At 37.6% G+C, this 10413-nt stretch overlaps 1 long non-coding RNA gene across 1 annotated transcript; it reads left to right on the top strand.

Annotated features, from left to right (window-relative positions):
• Window positions 1-3243: 3243 nt before the first annotated feature.
• On the top strand, window positions 3244-5527 carry LOC128283573 (uncharacterized). Its single transcript, XR_008273950.1, has 3 exons — window positions 3244-3292; window positions 4284-4491; window positions 5120-5527. It is a non-coding gene; the product is annotated as an uncharacterized LOC128283573 (long non-coding RNA).
• Window positions 5528-10413: the final 4886 nt, after the last annotated feature.

The raw sequence follows: 10413 nt of genomic DNA, 5'->3' as shown, positions 1-10413 counted from the left end.
TTTAGTGAAGACTGCATGCAAATAAAAAATTATGTATGTGATTAAATCAAGAATTACTAGTTTTGGACTTCGGATTAATGCTTAGTCATATTGGATTCATTATTATTATTATTATTATTTATAAGTACAATTATGTATTTATTAAGTCTTATATTTTAGGAATTTATTTATTACGAATTTTATAGTATTTTAGATTAATTTATCTTGCTGAATAGGATTATGACTAAGTCATTACTTGGAGATAAAGGAAGTATTGTTTATTTGTTTTTTTAGGTAACTTAGGTCTAATATATGCTTTTAACGTATCTTGATTATTTTGATTAATAAACTTTTCCCAAGGGAGTTTGTTTCTTCAAGATTAGATTTTTATTGTGGTCCTAACAGACTTTTGCTACAATTTAAGAATGGTTGAGGTTGAGGAACTTTTTCATAACTTAAATTAGTTTAATTAGTTTAATTTGAGTGGCTGATTAAATGTCACTATAATTCTTTGTTGATGCTTGTTCATTAAAAGAGACTAATACAACTATCCTTGTAACTTGCCTCCATACAACTTCTAGTTTTAGTTTCATCAATCCATTCTTTTTATTTGTATGTTTTCTTTGGTTGCTTAATTTAGGAAATTTTGTATTTGATTCTTATAATTTCAATTGAATTTTCATTTTACTTGAAGGTCTCAAAAACCCTTTGTAACGCCCCAATTTTCGGGAATTCTGTGAATGTTGGCATAGGTTTAATTATGTTAGTGGGCCTCTAGAAAGCCCAAACTTAAGATAGAACCCGCTAATTTTAGTTAATTTTTGTTCCATAAGGAAAAGGGAGTGAAATTATTAAATAGGACCTATGTGAAAATGTTTGAAAATGCTATAGGCTAATTTGTAGTGGCCAAATAAATAGGAGTGCAAAATAGGAGGATTTGCATGACAAACCTCCCATTTTACATGAAGTGGCCAACCATCATGTTGTTGTAGACAAAATGTACACTTGATATCCATAATTTATGGTACAAATTGATACAAATTGATAATAGGTTAGGTAAATGTTCCATGATAATGGGTTAGGTAAATGTTTCATGATAATAGGTTAGGTAAATGTTCCATGATAATGGGTTAGGTAAATGTTCCATGATAATGGGTTAGGTAAATGTTTCATGATAAGAATATCATGTCTTTTGTATTAAAGAATTAAATGGATGAAATATGAAGTTTTATTAAAAGAAAAGGGTGAAAAGAACAAAGTTTTGTCCATCTTTGTTCATCATAGCTGAAAGTTAGAGAAGAGAAAGGAGAGGAGAAAGCTCTTGAGTATTCGATCATTAGGAGGAGGAAAATTGAAGGTAAGTTCTTGGTACCTTGCTTCTATTTTGAGGTTCATGAGTTCTTCTTGATTCTACCTTAACTCTTGAAGTATATTTTGATTTTTAGTTGTGTTGTGAGCATTTGGTCATGAATTAAAATGAAGGAAATGGTTGTTGTCTCATGTTCTTTTGATGAAAAATGGAAGATATGTGAAGTTGAGCCAAACAAATGAGCATGCATGTGCCTTAGATGCTAAAGGGAAAAATCGGCTAACATGTTGTGCTTTAAAATGATGAAATGGAAATTATGCTTAAGTAAAAATCATAGATATGTGATGATTGATTGGTGATATACATGTTTAAATAACATGCATGCAAGATAGGTGTATGAAAGAGTGATTTGGTAATAAATCTGCTTGGGACAGCAGTAGTAATGTGACTTTGGAAAATCACCATAAATTGTGGGAGATGAATTAGAAGCTGAATAAATTATGTAATTAAAGCTTATTGAGTCTAGTTTCTAATGAAATAAACAAGAACATATTTTGAATTCTGTACAATGAGAAATTTGATTCGTAATGAAGAGTGGTCAGATTAGTCAAACAGTGAAACATGGGAAACTTTGAGAAAAATCTGGTATTGATTGGCTAAACCAAAATTCTGAAAATTTTATGGATAGAAGATATATGAGTCTATTTTCAGGAAAATTAACGGAACTTGATTTGGAGTTTCGTAGCTCCAGTTATAAATGATTTAGTGACTGTTGCTCAGGAGACAGCTTGCAGTGAAATTATGATTATGTGGTAAACATTGACAAAAATTTGTTAATGGGTTGCTTATTGATTTCTTATAAGCTTACTATGATCTGTAGGTGTGGTTGGCGAATATTGTAAGGGATTAATCGTAGTTCGTATTTGAATAGTTAGATTAACGTGTTAGTAATCCAATTGTAGGCGGTTCGTGTGTGGATCTCACAAGATATCGTGCAAGCAGTGTGTAACTAACACCCTCTTTCTTAGTCTAGATCGGCAAAAGCCAAAAAGCCGAAATGCCGAAAACTGGTATTTTGTAGATTTATAAGTGTGCGAATGCTCGTGAGGTAAATCGATTAATGTTTTTGGTAAGCTGTAATGTTTGGACTGCAAAGTGCATGATTTCTGTGCCCTCGATATTTTTGGGCTTAATGGGCCAAAATTGGAATGATGAGCCAACGGGCCCAATTCGATAAGAACCCTCGGTAGTGATTCTGTTAGTACGTGAAAGGTAAGAATATGCATGAAAAACCCTAAAATAGATAAATTACTGAAATACCTTTAAAAGTGGAAAATTTATAGTTTTACCCTAGTAGATAAATTACCAAATACCCCTAGGATTAAATTGACCTAAATGCATGTTTGATGTTGTTATTTGCTACATGCCATGTTGTTATTATCGATGCATGGGATGGGATATTGACGGAGGAAGTCTGAAAGTGGCTTGTCCACGTCTTGGAGGCTTTGCCTCAATTTATCGTTAATCGAGCAAACAATGTCGCAATCTGTGGAGTGTTAATTTGGGTGGGTTGAGCTATCCCCACATGGAGTGTATGGTGGTATGGGTGGAGTGTAGTGGTTGGTGGGTTGAGTAGTCTCCCCAAATGGGCTTGCATATGTTTCTTGATGTTGCATGTATTTTGAAATGGGCCTATGGGCCATCTTGTTATCTGAATAAGGGCTAAGGCCCGGTTTATTGTAAATGAAAAGGGCTCGCCCAAGACCATTATTACTGAATGGGCTTAGGCCCAATGGGCTTGAGTGACTTGGGCTTTGAATGGGTTTTCCTTACACACCGAGTTTCCCCAAACTCACCCTTTTATTTTCATCAACGCAGAAATCCCCAACCATAGTGGGCTTGGAGTCGTGAGGGAATTCGGAGTGGCCACCCGCTCGAAAGTTTGATTTTCTTCCGTGAACTGGACATCCTTTTAATTACGTTTGAGGTTTTGGGCTTTTAAATGTAATAAGGCCGCTTATTTATTTTTGATGGTTTTAATATGTATTACTAAGATAGGTATTACTTATTTTAACTGTTGAAACTGGATAGCTTTAGGGCGTTTTCAAAAACAACATTGATTTCAAAATAACACGACAACAAGCAAAGCTTCCGCAATGAAAGTATTTTCCAAAATTAATCACTTTTCCTAAAATGACTTAATCAAATCGGTTTCTAGAAATATCCATAACGTTAAGGTGTGGCAATGGCGGTATGCATGTCTAGGATTGGATCCGAAGGAGCTTGGTATAGCGGTCCGATGGACTCACCACCTCTTTTCCGGTTTCCTACCGGTGCATGACTTCCATTCACTTTAACCCTTAATGAATTAATCTTTTGAACATCAAGTACGATTTTCTGGACTTAGAATGGAAAAATTTTTTTTTAACGTTTTTGATGTGGCATGCCAGATCCGGCCATAACTTCTGGGCCGGGCTTAGGGTGCTACACCCTTGTTGCCGCAAACTATCTTTTGCTCAAGAAAGCTATTTTGTTTGCCTAGTTTTCAAGGATTCTTCTGTTAGAGTTGTGTGACCCAAATTCTAAGAGATTGCTTGCAATTCAAGTTAAACAAACTATATTTCTTTTCTAGAAGATTTAGTACTTATTAGTATAATATATTTAGCATTCATTAGCATAATGTATTTGACATTGATTAGAATTAGGTTTTTTCAACCTATAAATAGATGTAGTCAAAACTCCTCTTCTATCATTCGAATTCGACATTAGTGAATTTTCTTCTCCTCTGCCCGTGGTGTCTTTTTTCCTAAAAAGGTTTTCACGTAAAATATATGTGTTCTATTTTTCTTTCCTTTTCTTTGTGATCTTTCTACTTTGCCATTATCGAAGTTTTGTTTTTAACAAAGTGCTATTAAAGCTTTTCGGGTTGCTTATTTTTGATCATGGTAATGGCGACAATGAAGTATGATATTCCACTATTGGATTGCAACACCAGATTCTCATTGTGGCAGATAAAGATGTAGACAGATCTTATGCAGATAGATTTGGAGGATGCTCTGCTAGGGTTAGATAAGATGCTTTCGACATTAACGGAGGAAGAGAAGAAATGTAAAGATCGAAAGGCTTTAATGCAATTACATCTACATTTTTTGAATGAAATTCTTCAGGACGTGATGAAGAAGAAGACCGCTGGTACATTATGGGTAAAACTACAATAGCTATTCATGTTGAAAACTTTAACTAGCAAGTTGTATATGAAGCAACGCCTTTATGCTCATCGTTTAAAGGAAGGTGCGTTTGTGCACGAACACTTAATCGTGTTTAAAGAAATTCTCTCAACTAGAGGTCATGGAGGTTCAGTATGATAAAGAAGATTTAGGGTTAAATCTACTTTTATCGTTGCCCCTGTCTTATTCAACCTTTAGAGATACGATTTTTTATAGCCACGAATCTCTCACAGTTGATGAAATCTATACTTCCTTAATATCGTATGACAAGATGAAGCATATTGTGTCTGGATCCAACTTTTAGGGAAAGGATCTCATTTTTTTATGGGAGACAAGAATGAAATACTGATGATAATTGTGGGAGGACACATGAATGAAATCCTCGTGGTAAATCTAAGGGTAGATAGAGATCTTCAAATAGAGGTAAAACCTATAACTTCTACAAGAAGAAAGGGCACATTAAGTCTAAGTGCTATAAGTTGCAGAATAAGATGAAAAGGAAGGTGATTAGTGTTTAAATTATACATTATTTCGTGGTTGATTACTCCTTTATTAGCTATTTTGAGTTGCTAACTTGGCATTTTTCATTCCTTTTTTTATTCAGGACATTGAATTGCAGAAATTGAGCTTAAGTCGACGAAATTGAGCAATTTCGAATTTTTTTGATACATGGCCGAATTACTGGGCGTGACTTGGAGCATGATGTCGCTGACGTGGCGTCCAGTCAGCAATTTCTAGAAAGTCTAGTCAGCAATTTCTAAAAGACATTTGGCATGAAGAAAGAGACTTAACCGCCCATTTAAATTCAAATTAGGATTAAGATTTATATTTATTTGTTTATTTAGGATTTTTACTCTTAATTTTGAATGCTACATTTTAGGATTTTTGAGGACTATAAATACCCCATTGGGGTAAGCCTCAAGGGGGGGACGGATCCATGAGCATTCTTCACTTTGCATTTATTAAACTCTTTGTTTCTTTCTAGTTTTAATAAATTTCTTTTTTTGATTTAGTATTTACTTTATTTTCTTAAAATGCTAAGTATGGTCTCTACCATGCTTAGCTAAGTTTTCCATAGCCAAAGGCTAAAGCGATGACTCGGTTCTAAGTCGTGAGAATCGAAAAGCACTTCATACCCTCGAGTGTTACATTTTCAGTTTTTGGGAATTAAGGATTTACTATCATTGATTAACCTTCTTTGTTTGCTACATTTGAAATAAATAAATGTGAGGTATCCTTTTGTCCCTACCTGACCATTCTCATGTATCCCATTACGTGGTTTATTTAAATGATAAATAGTGGAATAACATAATGATAAATAGTGGAATAACATACTTTGACATAAAGAAATGTTAAGCATTACCTGGATGAAAAATTGACAAACACAAGAGCTTCAAAGCAAGGACAAAGTTCAACCAGGGGAAAAAGAGTGATATCTAAGAAACATAGATTACTCGTGAAACTTGGAGACGGGTACAAAGCCTGAAGAGAAAGTCGAGAATCGAAGCAATGAATGCAGATCCTCAAAAAAATCGTGACGAAAAGGACATACGACTAACATGCTGTAACACCTCAAACCCAGCCCAGACGTTATTGCCAGATCTGACGTGTCACATGGACTTAGGACTTCGTATGCATTCGTTGGTTTAAGTGATTGGGGTGGTCTTTGTAAAAACAGTGGTTGAATGAAAAGCCGGTTTATCAATTTTTAGGCTATCCATTTGTTGTGCTTGTTGAGTCTTGGAAAACGTTCATTAATTTTGAAAACTCGCGCATCCTAACACTAGCAGTTTCGACATAGTATAAATATATTCAGAAAATAAAACCACAGCGGAAAAAGAAATTTAAATAGTGGCCTTATTACAACTTAAAACCCAAAATTAAATTAGAATATAAAATAATAAAAATAAACTAAATTAGAAAAACCAACTTTGCAGATGATGTGGCCACTCCGAATCCCTCACAGCTTCAAGCCCACTATGGTTGGGGATTTCCTGCAGAGATGAAAATAAAGGGCTAGTTCGGTAAACTCAGTGTGTAACATAACCCAACCATAGCCCAAAACAGATCAAACCTCAGAGTCAGACTTATCTAGGCCTTGGCCCAGTACAGAAATCAGAATGAAACCCATAGGCCCATAGCAGATACAGAACAAATATATCATTAATGTAGAAATCCCAACCCAGATCCATCAATAACACCCTTGTACCAGCCTTACACCATGTGGGGAGACTACTCGACCCACCCAACCGCTAGACACCACAGAAATTGCAGGGAGGTTGCCAGATATTGTGACGAAGTCACCAGATCTGAATATTGTGGCTAGGCCACCGAATAGATATATATATGCGATGGCCACCGGATTGCAAATGAGGTCGCGGATCTTTGTGTGAAGTCACCGTATCAGAATATATGTGGCGAGGCCACCAGATTGCAAATGAGGTCGCGTAACGCTTCCTCCATCATTATAAACCCATGTCCCATGCAATGAAATAATATGTCATGGCATACGATACGTAAACAAGACATCATGCTTTTCAAAAAAAAATAACCCTAGGGGTAAAATCGTAATTTTGCATGCATAAGGGTATTTCAAGAATTATTACCTATTGCTAAGGTTTCATGCTCATTCTAACGTTTACCAAGTAATCAGAAGTACTTACCTTGCCTTTTTACCAAAGTGGGCCCGTTGGCCCATTGGCCTGTTTTCGGCCCATTAAGCCCAAAAATATCGTTGTGCACGAAAATGCACACTCTGCACTCTAATCATCCAAATTTACCATATTCATTAACAATCGTCTCACGAGTGCTCGTGACGTCATGAGTTCACAAAATACCAACGTTTTGGTATTTCGCTTTCTTGATTCGATCTAAGGGAGGGTGTCGTTTACACACCTGGTTGATGACGATTGATGACGATATCTCCCACGCGATAATTCTACAGTCGATCACTAACTCATTAGACTTACAAATTAATGATAACTAACATAAATCCACGTCAACTAACCCAATCATCACACAAGTTAGTCATTTACGCCCGAAGGGCAAAATAGTCATTTAACGCCCTATCGGCAAAATGGTAATTGTACCCCACAAGGGTATCTCGGTAATTTTACCCTACAGGGGTATTTCGGTATTTCTACCCTACAAGGGTATTTCGGTAATTCTATCCTACAGGGGTATTTCGGTAATTCTACCCTACAGGGGTATTTCGGTAATTCTACCCTATAGGGGTATTTCAAAAATTCTATCCTACAGGGGTATTTCGGTAATTCTACAACTTATCCACTTGGGCCTACGGACCCATTGGGACCACATGGCCCATTTCAACCCATCGTGGCCCGAAATAGCCGTCCTACTGCTAGAGTAATGAGAAATACACACCTGTTAGGAGACTGCAGTTAATCCGTGCTCCAAACACTCTTAGATGACGCCCAACCCAAATGAACACGTCACAAAGCGAAAGGGATCAGCCAAGAAGGGTATGTCTACTCTCCTCATGGCTTGCTCTATTTAAAGCCAGCTCTCTATCTACTCTTATGTTAGCTTCCCCGATATGGGATCCCTCCATCACTAGAGTTTAAAACCAACACCAACTCTTACCGTCCCAACATAGCAAAATAATCAACCTTTGCGTGCCAAGGGATTTGAACCAAAATCCTCTCGCATGCCAACTCACGCCACCACCACTAGGCCATCAACTCATTTGTGTCATAAATCCAATACATTAAACTTTAAAGCACACCTACTTGCTTCCAGATTTATTGAAAAGAAAAACCAAAATATATTGCAAGAGCCAAGACTTGAACCTTGGACCCCTTGCTTCCTCTATGGCGTCACTTCCTTGTCCCTTAAGTGGCGCCACCTTGCCACTACACCACACTCCTTTTTGTGTCATCTTTTACCCCTTTATTCTTAAAAGCCCAAATGCCAATTGCATCACCTGTTCATAAAATTAAAATTTCAAAGACTACCACGGATTTAACTTAAGTTTGGGCCTTCCAAAGGCCCACTAACCTGCTAAAATATATATATTAACCAACCAGAACACACAAAAATTTTAAAAATCACAGAAACACAGAAAACTCGAAAATTGGGGCGTTACAACTCTACCCTCCTCAAAGAAATTTCGTCCTCGAAATTTTACCTAAATCAAACAGATGAGAATATTGTTGATGCATCGCCACTTCTGGCTCCCAAGTAGCTTTCTCTTTGCCATGATTACGCCACAGCACCTTTACTAGCGGAATTGATTTCCTCCTTAAAATCTTAACATCTCGATCCAAAATCTACACAGGCTCTTCCTCAAAAGTCAAGTCTGTTTGGACCTCGATCTCTGTAACCGACACAACATGAGTTGGGTCAGAATGATACCGCGTTAACATGGAGACGTGAAAGACCTCATGAATCCTATCTAACTCTGGAGGTAGCTCCAACTGATAAGCCACTGGACCCATTCGCTTACGAATCCGATAAGGCCTAATGAACCGCAGACTTAACTTGCCTTTCCTCTCAAACCTTAATATTTTCTTCTAAGGTGAAACCTTCAAGAAGACCATATCACCCACAGAGTACTAAATTTCCTTGCGCTTCAAATCTGCATATGACTTCTGTCTATCAGATGCTTCCTTCAACCGGTCTCTAATCAACTTGACCTTATCCTCGATTCATCATCAACTCAGTCCAAGAACACGCTGTTCACCCAACTCGGTCTAACAACTTGGTGTACGACATCTTCGCCCATACAGTGCCTCATAAGGAGCCATTCGAATACTTGCCTGATAACTGTTGTTGTATGCAAACTCTGCCAACAGTAAGTAATCCTCCCAACTGCCTCAAAAGACGATAACGCATCCCCTCAACATGTCTTCCAGAATCTGAATAACCCTTTCCGACTGACCATTAGTCTGAAGATGAAAGGCTGTACTAGAGTTCAACCGCGTACCCAACGCCTCATACAAATTTTGCCAAAACCGAGATGTGAATCTAGAATCTCGATCAGAAATAATCGACACTGGCACTCCGTGAAGTCGCACTATTTCCGCCACATACAATTTGGCTAACTTCTGAAGTGAATAATCAGTGCGGACAGGTATGAAATGAGCAGATTTGGTCAACCTATCCACCATTACCCAAATCGAGTCCTTCTTCGACGGTGTCAAGGGTAACCTACTCACAAAATCCATGGTTACCCTCTCCCACTTCCAAAGTGGTACTTTCACTGGCTGTAAAAGTCTGGAAGGTAATTGATGTTCAGCTTTCACTTGCTGACAAGTCAGACATTTTCCCACAACTTCCGTTACCTCTCGCTTCAATCTAGGCCACCAATACAACTCCTTTAAGTCGCGATGTATTTTACTCCCTCCAGGATGCATAGCACACAGACCTCCATGAGCTTCTTTTAGAGTTGCTTGCCTCAAGTCAGAGTCCTTCGGAATACAAACTCTACCTCGGTAACACAGAACTCCCTCACTGTTCAGTCTGAACTCAAAAGTATCCCTATTCTTAACCTGCCAGAATCGAGAAACCAGGGACTCATCCCTCGACTGTTTTTCCTTAATCTCATCCACCCAGGTCGGCCTAACTTACAGTTTTGCTAACAGACTATCGTTGTTATACAGACTCAAACCAGCAAACATGGCTCTCAGATCAGATACAGTTCTACGACTTAGGGCATCAGCCACCACATTAGCTTTGCTTGGGTGATACTCAATCGTGCAGTCATAATCCTTAAGCAACTCTATCCATCTCCGTTGCCTCAGGTTCAGCTCTTTCTGAGTCAGCAAGTACTTAAGACTCTTATGATCTGTGTATATAGTACACCTTTCTCCGTACAGGTAATGTCTCCAAATCTTAAGCGCAAAGATTACCGCTACTAACTCCAGATCATGAGTAGGA

This window comes from Gossypium arboreum, chromosome 11, assembly GCF_025698485.1.
Source record: "Gossypium arboreum isolate Shixiya-1 chromosome 11, ASM2569848v2, whole genome shotgun sequence".
In the NCBI taxonomy this organism is placed as follows: domain Eukaryota; kingdom Viridiplantae; phylum Streptophyta; class Magnoliopsida; order Malvales; family Malvaceae; genus Gossypium; species Gossypium arboreum.
Note: the sequence above shows the minus strand (reverse complement) of the source record. Positions and strands in the feature narration are given on the sequence as shown.